This window comes from Micrasema longulum, unplaced genomic scaffold (assembly GCF_059751315.1).
Source record: "Micrasema longulum isolate JH-2025_06_02 unplaced genomic scaffold, ASM5975131v1 h1tg001902l, whole genome shotgun sequence".
Lineage (NCBI taxonomy): Eukaryota > Metazoa > Arthropoda > Insecta > Trichoptera > Brachycentridae > Micrasema > Micrasema longulum.
Window position 1 is genome coordinate 27,967 of NW_028279076.1, and position 14,130 is coordinate 42,096.

The 14,130-nt window shown below is 31.4% G+C and overlaps 1 protein-coding gene across 4 annotated transcripts in view; it reads right to left on the bottom strand.

Moving 5' to 3' along the window:
• Positions 1-14,130, bottom strand: part of LOC148273596 (uncharacterized) — a 54,948-nt gene that overhangs the window by 24,298 nt on the left and 16,520 nt on the right. The window lies entirely within an intron of this gene.

Here is a 14,130-nt window from a genome sequence, read left to right on the forward strand (position 1 = left end):
CCCTATTTGTATATGCATGGTAATTATAAAAATAAACGACTTCGTGGCCAGTTGTGAAAAAGTATTATTTTTTCATACAAAAAAGATTATGATTTGAAAATTGTTACTTTTATTTTCTATTTTTAACTATTACTAATGATCAAACAACCCGTGCCTAAGATATATGGAAGGTTATCAGGTATTTATCTAAAAAATGGATAGTCACCAAAAATATTAATAAATCACTCTGCTCTATTCTATTTAATCAGTCGTTCTGGTGTTCTATATTCTATCACGTGTTTCTGGCAGTATCAATTTAATCGATTTCCCTATTTAAAATGATAGTTTTCACTGTACTATTTTCTAATTATATATGAAGACAGAAATTCAAGAGTTAACGCAACACAGGGCTTTTTGCCTCGTAGAGTAAGGGATATGTTATTTTTTGTAATGTGTATGTGTTATATAAATAAAAAAATAATAAAAACCTTAGAACCTACCTCACATGAATTTAATGTTATTACGGCTTTCAATAGTATCTAGTTACTTTTCACTACACCGCACGGTTAAAATTTATGGGAACCCAGTACCTTCTACCTACATTATTTATTTACTTATTTATACTTACGTCCAATTACATCATAAACAAAACAAATGAAGGCTAAATGATGTATCCATCATTTATAAGTTCTATTTTGGACAAACTACATACCATTTCCGGAGCCTCTTACAACCTACTAAAAAAAATCACTGGGTTCTCATTATATTGCGTAAAACAACACTGTTATCAATCACTTTCGGTACATTTACATTAAAGTGATATAACTCAAAGAAAAATCAAATGTTACGAAGTGAAAAATTATTCGATCATGCCGGTTTTTTCAATTATTAAAACTTTTTAAAACTCAATTCGAATCAATTCCATTGTACTGGTTAGTGCGTTTACCCTGTGTTTTTTTATCGCGCCGTGTTGATTTTTACTATCGTATGAAATGGGCTACTTTGTAAAAAATATTTTTAAATCACATTAAAATAATTATTTCTAATATTTCCTTGCTTTCACTAACTCATATTGCTTGCATTGTCCAGATTATAAAGAAGCATAAGTCACTTAACCAAATATTAGCCACTTTGCCTAGTAAATAACTTTAGCCAAACCAACGGAAGACAAATACAAAAAATGTTTTCTTGCGCGCTGTAAAAATTAAAGCATTACATTGTACCGCAAAGTTTCTTGAAAATGTCCGCAAAATTAAATATTTCAACAATAAAAACGCACTACTTTGAACTACGTCACTGGCTCGTATAAACCAACCAATGATATGAGAGCTGTGAAGGATAACCGGTTTGCTTTCCGTAAACAAACCAATCGGGAGAACTGACAGAGAAGAATCTTTGACGTCACCCGCGGAGTTATTTCAGAAATACAAAACTTTAAAAAAAAACGTAGCGCTGATAAAACGATTTATTAAAATATATATTTTTTTCAAAATTAGTTAAATAGTCTTTTTAGTAACAAATAATGATAATAAAAAAAACACTGAACTTCTTGATTAACCTTCCAGATATTTTAAAATGTATCAAAAGAAAAAAGTTACTAGCGGAATTTATTGAAAATACGTTAATAAAATATATTGTTAATAGATTAAGTTTTTTGACTGAAATTTCTTGATGGAACTGCATTTTAATTATAATAATAAATATTAAATTCCTTCACACGTGCAGCAAAGGCCAAAAATTAGATAAACTTGAAATTGTAGAAATAAATCGCTTAAAGAATTGCCCCGATACAATAATATTAAAAGATCATGTAACACACGTTCATTTCCCATTATTGTATCCATTAAAATACAAACAATGAATCTAATCGATAAGAATTAACTGCCGGGAATTTTGCTTTCAGAGAATCACTTAATTACCTCGGACCCGAGGACATAGCTGTCGATGGAACTACCAACCAGCGGCCCCTGTTATAGTTTTAATAAAACTTAAATACATATAATTCAAATGCATTTTCATTATAAAACTTCATAACATTATTTAATTTACACCAGTTTTCATAATAAACATTTAAACAAAACTTAAACTCATACAATTGTTATTGACTTATACTTAAATGATTTTAATTTAAACTCTTTTATTTTAACCCCTGCTTGCATTTGTATATAACATAGAAATTCGTTTAGCCTCCCACCAGTCTGACGATGTCAGTCACGACGAAACCCGGTCACTGGTAAAAATTTATAAACAAAAGTGGAATAAAAAAAATATATGTTGTGTTCATAAAACTTCCAAAACACGCAAATCTGATTTTCCTTCGTTTCCAAACTTTCAAATAGCGATTTCTCAAAATGATGGTTTTTGGGTTAGTGACTTTTGGCCGAACGGCGACAAACTAAAACCAGCGAGGTTTTTGTAAATCAAGAACTTTTCGCGCTAATTAAAGGATTGTTGCTCGACGATAGTTGTACCTATGCGTAATAAGGTTATCAAATTGATAAATATAATTTATTATGATACACTAAGTTTATACACATTTATTGTGTTTACGGAAATACCTACAGTATGCCTCGTAATCTATTTATTTTTTTAAAGGTTTTAAAAGGTCAAGTATTTGAGATGCAAATAATGCTCTGTTTCATCATTCCATGTCCGCTCCCTAATTGGATCATATGGTTTCCACAAAGAGCCTCCATGCATCTCTATCGGCTGCCAGCTCTTGTGCGTTTTTGCAAGTCAGGTTTTCGTGCCGAAGCTCTAACATAAACTGCCGACGAACAGTCAGCAGTGGACGTCCAGGACGTCGAGAACCTGATGCCTTGTAAAGTACGCAAGCGTGATTAAGGCTCTCCGGAGGCATCCGCAGTGTGTGGCCCAGCCAACCTCCGCTTGATGACAGTTGGCACCGGAGTTTACTGCCTCCGTTCTCTAATTACTTCATTCTTCACCCATGATTCTTCTAAGACACCTATTCTCGAAACTCAGCATTTTGCTGTTTTGGGCCCTAGTGAGGTGCCACGATTCGCATCCGTAGAGGAGGATAGGTGTTATGCAGGCGTTATATGGGTGGCATTTGGTTTTCACTGAGTAAATATCCTATCTTCAGACAGTCTTCATACTGTCAAATGTGGCGCTTGCTACTCCTAGTCGCACTGCCAGTTCTTTTTGTGTAATTTACATAAAATGATATTATACTTAGGATTGTAATTTTTAGAGTACATTGATATTGCTATAAATCATAGCCTCGGCACGTGTCATTAACTATAAATAATAATATAATCTATTAGGTATGAGTACATAATTTATCCAATGTAAATATTATTGTGAATAATATTTAAAATATTGTATTTAATTTTAGTAGTTAGTACCTACAAACTACGGTACTTCTCGATAATAAACATTAAATTTGAAAAACTGTGATAACTGTTTTAATTATATTTAAATTATGGCTTTATTGAATGTTTTCATAATGTATTAAGTTTATGATAGTCAACATTATAATAAATCGATAGAAAAATATTTTAATTAATGTTACTTAATATTAGTACTTAAACACTTTTTATGTCTACCAGTTTCGAGACGAACCCGTCTCTTCGTCAGGACACTATTATTAAACTCGGGCCCCTGCCTTCATTCCCTCCTCTATTTTTTCAACTATTTCTAAAACACTATAAAATATTTTCATAATCATTAGATAAAACATGCACTAATGTTTGTCCTTATCACTGCATGTGCTTATTAAAATGCATGCTGTGTTGGTTCAAAATTATTGTGCAACAACCATGGTGAAGGTGTATACTGGGTTTTGCATGTTGGTTAAATTAGTGTCCTGACGAAGAGATGGATCCGTCTCAAAACCGGTAGACATAAAAAAATCGGTTAGTGGTTTTATACAAATTTAATATTTAATATCATTTAGTAAACAATATTTACTTAATGACCGAAAAGTCAAGATTAATATGCTGCGCATAATAAACTTATTGCCTTTCTATAATAGTATATTTATTTTTAATAAGAATCCTTGGCATTTACTGTCGATAAGAATTTTATAACACATCTAAGAAATAATGTAAGTGACACTACCTACACAAAATTACCTAAATTCGTAATGTCATTATTCTTTTAAAGGTGCGATGATCTAATATTTTTGACAAGTACTGGATTTTCCCATAAAATTGTTTATTTAGGTAAAACTAAATATCCATATTTTTTTTATTTTTTTTTTTAATTTTAAAAATTGATTTAAGAAGAGTTTATTATAAATATTTTATAACATTAATTAAACTGTTTGACCACAAAGTTAATGCTTAAAATATTAATAATTAATATTGTTTAGTTTAACTAAGATTTTTCTTATGTATTCTTACAAATATGCGATATGCATATTACGCCGAAAATATTATTTATTTGGCTACTTTAAAATACCTAAAAAATTTTTTTTTCAAAGATAGAAATATTAGTGTTTTTATAATATACCCAAATTTTAAAATTTTTGTGGCCATTTTCAACGAGTTATTAACTCACTATTAGAAAATGGGGTGAGAAAATGAGTGGGGTTCGAACCTCGAACCTCTGGCCCGTGAGTTCACAACACTAGCCACGGGACCACACCCGATTCTGACGTTGACATTTTAACAAATAAAAAAATGATTGAATTTACAATTTATAAAGAAGGCGGTAGAAAAAAATAATCATTGATCAAAACAAAATAACATTACAAAAATAAATGAAAAACATGTTATAAAATAAATTCATCTTATCTAAACAGAGATCGCTTCAAAGCAACAAAATAATTTATTATTTCCTTAACACAATTACGTTAAAATTTAAACACGTCTACCTATATACAAAAGCAAAGATTGGCTTTTTTATGTCTTGATAATTTTATAAATGTTGCTAACATGTAGAAGAATATTATAATTTTCGGATGAGATTAAGAATGATAGTAAAAAATATAAATGTCCACTTACAAATGCTGTTGTTTACATGGCCCCATCAATTTTTCTTTTTTACATCGCTTAAACTGTCATTATGTATGCAATACTCTCGAATTCTTAATGCTACCAAGTCTTCAAATAACCTCTTTTTATAGGTTCTGACCGTGTTGCTCGAGAGTCTAAGATTTCAATCGTTTCATCAATCAACCACTAGAGTTTTTCAATTCAGATGAAAGCATGGTGACGCGATAGGGTTTATATTACTAGGCTCGGTTTTTATCTACAAATTATTTTGGAGTGGCGATGAATAGGCAACATTTGTTGCTATAGTAGGCTCGATGCCACAAAACTAATTTTAGATCAAAGAAGTGTATAAAGAAGCACTACTTTACAGTGAAAACAGGCAGGGATTTTAAAAGTAAATAGCATATTTTAGTAACATGCTTTTTAATAGTTTTTTTTGACCGACAGGATTTTGACGCAATATACATTTTATTTAGGCAAATACTGGATTTAAACCCCTTAATTGTTTAACAAGATTTTTTGATACTTCAAAGTCAAAGTTTAGGAAATTTCAGGCCATATTAAGTGATTTGTTAGTGTGACATTAGTCATCTTAATTAGTTAATTATTTTTAAATATACTTACATAATGGTTTTAATTAATTTGCAACATAAAAAAAATACTTGTCTGCATAGATATCGTTTTAGTTAAATTATAAATAAATTAAAATCGTAATAATTTTTGTACATAATATAATTTTTCTTATATATTATGAATACATATTTTTTAATTTTTTTAATTAATTGATAAATATTATTTTAGTGGCAGGTTGAATATTTTGATACTATTGATTTTAAAAAAAATAACGTTTTTTTATAAGTCGTACATAACTGTGTTAGTAAACCGGAAACAAGTGTAATGTTGTAACGTGGGGTTCGAACTTCGGATCTCTTCTTCCAGAGTCCTTAATTATAACATGGGGTCATGACCTGGCCTACATTGAGATAAATAGTATTTCAATAGGCACTCTAAAACAGCGTTTATTTATTACGTACTAAGTCTAGAGACTTTTCAGTGGAACGCAGGTTTAATACAGGTATTTTTTCAAACAGGTAATTTTATATGAAAAAAACGATAAAAAGGTAATAACACAAATTCGCACATACGTATGTATATGTACCTACCGTCCTACTTACGTTCATCCATACTTAGTAACCATAGAATTAAGAATAGTCCAGAAACCGCATACGCACATCAAACAAAGGCGACTAAACTACTCATATATGAGTAGGTTTACGTTTTGACCCATTAGTTTCTTTGTAGACGTCGCTCAGTACGCAACTCCTGATTTGAATTCAACTATGCCGTGTTGTGTCCCTTTAAAGTGTAGAAATACTGCTAGGTCCTAAAGAAACAAATGAATGTGTATGTAACAAATGCATTACTTGAAAATTGAATTATTTTTCCATCTGTCAGATTGTCGAAGAAACAAAATAAACATTTCGTTAGTGTTGCCAGGGTAGTAAATTTTTTTACCCTACTTTGCTCATCTAATGAGAAAACTAATGTAAATTGGATCTCGGATTAAACAACTCTATCGTGGACATTTGACCGACATTATTTTTAAAACATCTTTTATTATTTAACATGAAATACAAATATCCGTTTTATGACAAATAAAATTTATTTTATATTTTAAGTTTAAAGTTTATTAATTCAATTACTCTTATTAAATGGCCCTTTACTTATCTACTCTGTTGTGTCAATCAATATTTCCGCGTGTACAATAAAATTTTAGAGAAATTAACAGATTGCTTTTTTTACCTTACATTTGTGTTAAAATTATATTTTTCCCCATACATTACGCAGCGCATGCGCGCGGTGAAAGTGAGGCATAGTGGGGGCATTATTAGACACAGTCTGATGTATTCAAATACGATTCTACGTTCCTTCTGGACTATTTTTTATTCTGTATTAGTAACATTTAAAAATGGAATTATTATTATTTTACCTAATACTTCAATTTTCCAAAAACCGTAAATAACTTGTACATAGGAATCAAGTTTTGGGGGAGTGGGATTCGAACCTTAAACCTTTGATACGTTAATCCGCACCCACATATGTCAGGACCATAACCCGGTTCAAATGTGCATTCGTATACATACACAAATACATATACATGCACAAATACATATACATACACAAATACATATACATACACAATGTTTTCTTATTTTTTCGTAAAATTAATGTTCTTTTTATGAATAATACGACAGAAGACAGGCGCTGTGGAGCAGTTGGTTAGATGACCAAATGTGAAACTAGTGTCGCGGTTCGAGTTCAGCTAGTTGTAAGAAAAACATTTAAGAAATATCTTTCTCAATTATTTTAATATACTATTCAAATGAAGCAAGTATTTTATTATTTTATTTGATCTTCCGTGTGACAAAATGTCCCCGGGGAATTATTAAATAATAATAGAATACCGCATCCCTTTGACACCCCTTTGAAACTGAAGCCGAGTATTTTAGGGTTGTATCAATAATTGAAAAACCCTAAAACAGCCCGCAGTGCATGGAAAGCGGAAATGTTGGAACATTGCATTATCACAGGATATTAATATTTTGTAGTAGGAAGTGTAGATAAACCCTTATAGAAAATCTTATTAGTTAAAATCAATAACGATGAACAAGTTTATTATATAATTCAAATAGGTGAGAGTGAGCTTGTATTAATTGTGGAAATTTTTGGTTAAATTGTGATTCGATTGTAATCATAGTCGAACATGTCTGTTCTGGTATAGTAAATCCATGCATTTGCGTTTCATTACTATTCTGTCACATATTGGCACGTTTATGATTACATGTTACGTCAACATTTGTTTATTTATTTAAAGCAGAATGAATCAGTAACACAAACACGTTGCCGGAATATTTTATTAAAGATTTTTGGTACAATGTTTATATTCTGTAAAACTGTTAATTTCGAATATTTTTTTGGGTATCTTTAAGATACTGCCTCGATTCTTCGAGGCATTGTGTCCACCAACCGCCGGAGATCTTTGGATATGATAACCCTGAACCACGTGTGGATGATGGCCCCGATCAACTCCCTTTATTGTTTGGATTCCAACGAGACACCGGCATTTTTAATTTTAACCACAAACTTTCAATGGGATTGAGGTCAGGACTATTACCAAGTCACGGAAGGACAGTGATACGATGGTCACTGAACTACTTATTGTTGCTTCGCACGATGTGATATGGTGCACCATTCTGCTAAAAGATGCGCTGCTCAGAATTTCCTTCGAACAAATCACCGATAGTGGGCAGTAGTTTTGGCCTTAAGACCACATCTTGATATTATCGGGAGTTGATATAACCCTCAATGAGTGTCAGATATGACACTATGACACTCGCGAGGTGTTTCATGGTGGCCGTGGTGGCCGTGGTGGCCGTGGTGGCCGCGGTGTACTCAGGCAACCAATCTTCGCCGGGTCGATGATGAACAAACCTGACGTCATTACTATCAGAGATGCAGATGCTAGTTTCGTTACTTTAGATAACTTTGACCCAGTTATCTTTCAGATTCAGCGAATATCTAGATCCGTTAGTTTTGAGTTTTTCTGGTTCTTTTGGCAGTCTTCTTGAATCCAGTTGCTTCGTACCGTTGATAGATTTTCCTCACAGCACACTTTGTGGTACCGCTACCTAACTTGTTGGCGTTATCTTCGTAAGAATAATCTTCATCGTTGCCTTTCTACTTTTATTCGTTGACGATCAGCAAGTTTAGGCATATTTGGGGCCATTGTTTCTTAATACTCGAACATTTACCGCACTTTAATACAAGTGAAATGGGTTATTTCTACTTCAATAACATGAGTTTATTGAAAGGGGTAATTAAATTTTCTTGTAGTTTTTGCTAAAACTCCCCTGATTGGTGGTCACTACAATCTCACGTACCTTGTCGAAAGGTCTTGCAAAAAGTGTCATTTTATATCGCTAATGCACAAAAATGCAAATCTGTAAGTTGTATGGCCTTGGTGAAACTCAGGTATTATTCTTTTATCGAAGACTGGCAACAACTACATTTTTTTAAATATGCTTAATGTCGTTTGAAAACAAAATATATAAAAATAATACAGTAAATCTCTGATTTAGCACAACCGAACAAAAATATTTAATCAATATGCCTAATGAATTTCAATTTGACTAAAAGTTTTCACAATTAATACCACTAGTTTACAGGTTCTGTGAGAATTATAATCTATTTAACGATAAAAGAAGTTTAAACTTTTTTAAACCAAATACTCTAGAAGAAAGAAGAAACGTAATAGGCTTTACCTGGGCCCCGATTAAAATGGAAAGTTAACTGGGTAATCTTCAATTAAAAAAACGTTAATACAATCGTCAGTTTGTATTAACGTTTGAATAAAATTTGTCAGTAATATGATTGAACAGGAACATGATTGAAATGAAACAAAATTGAAAATATACGCATTTGCGTAAAGGAAATTCGATTTTATTTTATATAAAATTAAAAATAACTCTGTTTACTTCCCATTGTAATCGGGGCCCAGGTCATATAAAATGATTATCTACCACCTTGATACAACTCTTATCAATAATATTAATATACACTCTAACCCAAGACTATGTAATCCGGATATATTCAGAGTTTATCATTTCTCCTCCGATACAGAATATCATAATCCACTATCTCGCATGTGTAGCCATTACACACAGCCACCGCGAAAAACATTAATATCTTGGAGATTCTGTCTTCAAAAGGAAGGTTTTGCCGTAACGTATTTTAGCCATCAGTTCAACTTTTGTATATATACCTGCCAAGCTGCCAACCTGCCTTTGGCTTTTATTTTGTTCATGTCTCTAAGTTTTTTTCTCAACATTTATGTTTTATTTAAAGGTTTCGTTCATTTTATTTTCCTTTGATTCTTGTAACTCGCATGCTGTGGACAGTTACAAATAAATACTTCCCCAGTTACATTTTGTTCTGCATGTGTGTTAAAGCGTCATTTGTAATTTTTTATTTTCCCAAAAATAAGATAGAGAAATAAATAAAAAACGAATTCATGAACCTGTACATTAAAAACACACGTTTAGATCAGCAATCTTGTCTTGTGGTGTATGCCGTATAGGTGTGTTTAATCACTTAATTGCCTCTTGTAGGCGATTACAATTGAAATAAATAGCAAATCCTGTTCATGTTATCATTATCACCAAAACGTGGGTTATCATATTCAGACAAGTTAATTAGCAGACCCAAGCTAATGGCTAAATATGGTTTCATTTTTAATTTTCAGATTCACCACGGCCGCAACGGAGGTAAAATTTATGTGAAAAAATGGTTTGTTTTTCTTCGTCTTCGTCTTGCTCAATGATGAGTGTCATGGTTTGCAGGGATTTAAGGCACCGGTGTATGATAGGCCTTCAACTTTACTCTGCGTTCAATGCTTAATAAAAAATTAAAGTATTTCTGTCCCTGTTACTAGCACCTTTTCGAGGTTTATTTCGTTATTTCTTGCAATATCTCCGAAATAGGATAGAACACCTTTTGACAGATTTTCGCCTTACAAAAATCGACGTTTCCGTGTCCCGTTTTCCTCACCCTAAAACTTAACTGACTTGGTTTGTTTTTTTTTTTTAAAGAAAGAGTATCAAAATGAAATTTTCTGTAATCATATTTATTTATTTATGCTTTATTAAGTTAGTTAACATCTTAAGAACTAATATAAACTTTTAAAAATACTACAATTTTTTTAATCAAAATTTCTCAATAACATATTTTTAAAAATATTTATTTAAATTTTTATTTCCTTTATTTCTTCAGGTACATTGTACAGCTTCCATCCCTTGTACAATGAGTTTTAAGATTCTGTTTTTTTCCTCATTGGTAATCTTATCTTTTTTTTACCCCTTGTTTCATATGTATGACATTGTTGGTTAAATTTTATTATTGTTTTTATTTTATTCATCCCCTTAATTATTTTATGTATAAAAATTGCCACAAATTTGTACATCGTACGTCCGAAGATGGCCGATAAAACTAAGCGCTATTTGGGTTTTTGGAATAAAAAACAACTTAGCAAAAAAAAACAAAGACAGAAGTGTTTAAAAAATCATTGCTCTAGTGCCATAATCTAGGAAAACATACGGGAATACGTTTGTATGAAAAAATCAGACAGCGTTTCCTTTTAACAGCACACTTTTTTTTGCATGTGAATAATATGCTTAAAATACATTATAAGTGCCAGCCCCGGGGCAATGAAATATTGCAATGTTACCTTTCAAATACATACTTTATGGCGAACTTTCCAGGAATCAAACCCGGGACCTCAAGCTCGGTAGGCGTTGGCAAACGCGCCAACGACTGCATCACGAGTCTGACTAATTAATATCTACTCTATTTCCATTACTTTTTTACATGAGATAAGTCATCGATTCGAAAACACTATTTCAGAAGTTTGGTTCTGTATCACGCACAGAACTGTATTCTTCCCCCCGTACACCGGCAAAGAAGAATACAGTTGTTACAAACGTATTGCACAATTTTTTTACCAATCTCATTCTCATCATCATCATCTTATGCGCAGCAGATAGCGCACAGGGCACGCAGATGCAGCGATTACGCTTCATATGAAGTTATGTTTTTGTCGTTTTTGGCATCCAATTAATAGCCACGAGTCTCTTTATTACAAATATTTGTTCTTTATTACTTATATTGTGTTCAAATTGCACCTGCGATGGTATTCTAAATCTTCTCTACCCCCTAGAGAGTGATTAAGTAGGATTTTTATTTTTTGAATGTGACGACACTTTGGTTCACATAATGGCCACACTGATGATAAAACGTCAAATGGTGTATGAAACTGCATCAAAAACAGAAATAAAACTAATACGGTTTGATCAATTCAAACTAATCAAACATGTGTAATGGGTAATGCTTAGGGTCGTAATTATGTTCTAAATGAAAATCATATTTATTATCAGTGTGGCCATATATAAAACAAAAATTAGTCGCATGGAAAAAATAAATATCCCTAAATTAACCACTCTCTAGGGGATAAAAGAGATTCATAATTGCACCCCTGACCGATAGTTAGTAATAGCGTAAGTCCAAAATTTACGTTTTTAAGTTAAGTATGCAGAAATAGTCCTGAATATATTTATTATCCGCATATTGAGTATGTTCAATGGTTTATAATTTTTATTGGTTTATAGACTATTAAACTAAGCTAATTAATTTTTTTTTATTTTTATATTTCTGAAATTACTCCGCGTGTCTCAAGTCCAAGTCTCAAGTTCTCTTCCGCTTCTTCTCTGTCAGTCCTGCCAATTGGTCCGTTGACGTAACATGAACCGGAAATCTTTTACAACTATCTTGTCATTGGTTGATTCATATGATTTGGTGACGTCGTTCAAAGTGGTAAAAATTATTCTTACATTTTAAGAACCTTTGCAGCACTTTTATTGCGCGTAAGAAAACATTTAAATATCCAATTTCCCGTAGGGCTGAACTTCCTCATTAACGGCATAAAAAGCAAAAAAGACTACTTATTTATTAGTATTTTATTCAAATTCAAGATGGCCAATATTATTTCTGAAAAGCTCAAGTGAGTAAACTTTATTTTGTGCCTTTGTTTTTGCGAATGAATGACAATTGAACGTAGTTATGTAGAAAGTAGCCAGCCATAGAAAAGTGAAACTGAGATAATAGCACTTTTGTGAAAAGACTGAATAATCGAATCTACACAACAGTTGGAATGTTTTTGACTTCAACAAATAATAAACGATGAATACATTCGTTTTTTTTTATATTACAAACAAAAATATAGTTATTAATGTGACCAGTTTGAATGATTTAAAAAGTACCGTAAGATTTTTCTAGTGCTGTGGGTGTTTTCTGCAAAATTGAGAAATGGCGTTTTGGTGATCGACACCAATTTCGGAAGGTGTTTTTTGTATAAAAGCGGTCTGGCTGTTTTTTGGCAGAACATAGAATTGACCTTAATGCACCCGATAACATCAATATCTCATTTTTTCAAAATTGTGGACGGCTGCTTTCTGCATAACTACATTCAATTTGGTGATATCGAGGGCGTGTGTAAAACCGTTCTCTGGAAAAATGCGTTATTTTCTTAGCTTTACGATTCGGGGGTGTTATAGAATGATTTTGGTTTCCAATATTGTGCAATTTATTGTACCATTTATTTCACCATGTAATAACCACTTGGTTTTCGTAGTATACAATTATACTTTTACAATACATGCGAAGGAAAAAAATTCTCGTAATAATATTATTAACATGATTTGTTTCCTTGTATATTTTATTTTATAATAATCTACGATTAAACAGTCGTGCAATATTGTTTAATGCGCGTTTTTATAAATGCATCTCTATTAATTGAATTATAAATAAACTACGTTACGTACCAACATTTGCAAAATGAGTGTTATCTCAGTATATTTTTTAAACGACTAGATATTGTAAAATAGGTCAAGTGTGTATAATAAGTAACTATCAAAGCACAATACTTTATTTTTTTGACAAAAAATATTTTGAGCATAAATAATTATTATCTGTTCAACAGAATACCGTTTTTCTGCCGGAACAAACAAAACATTTTTCAAAAACACTTACAACCTATTTTTATTATAGATTTGTTTTAATAATACTCAAATCATGCAGATAAATCATAAATTTATTTAAAATTATCGGTGTAAGTTCATAATAATTTACTATTACAAAAACTAAGATATATAATATTAAAAAAATGTCTTCTTCCAAGTATTGGAGAACATGATTTTACAAAAAAAAAGGTAAATGTATTTTTTATACTTTTATAAATATATTTTTATTTAAAAATTAATTAGGTTTGTAATATTTTTCAAGATTTCGTTGTTTATTATGTAATGAAGTTTTCCAATTTATACTCTTATTGCAAGGTGTCAAATAAATAAATACGAAAAAAAAGCAAAAATGCTTATTATTTAAAAATAAAATGGAAACGACAGCGTACCCTTTTTATTATGCGAGTATCATAAACATTTTGCTAACGACAGAGTTGGCACATTATTTTTTTAATTCAAATTGAATACATTTTTAGGATACAAATATTACTTGATTTCTTCAAAATGTATCAGTGGTACACTGATTTCATTTTAACCTCTGTATAGGCACTTTTAGTTGT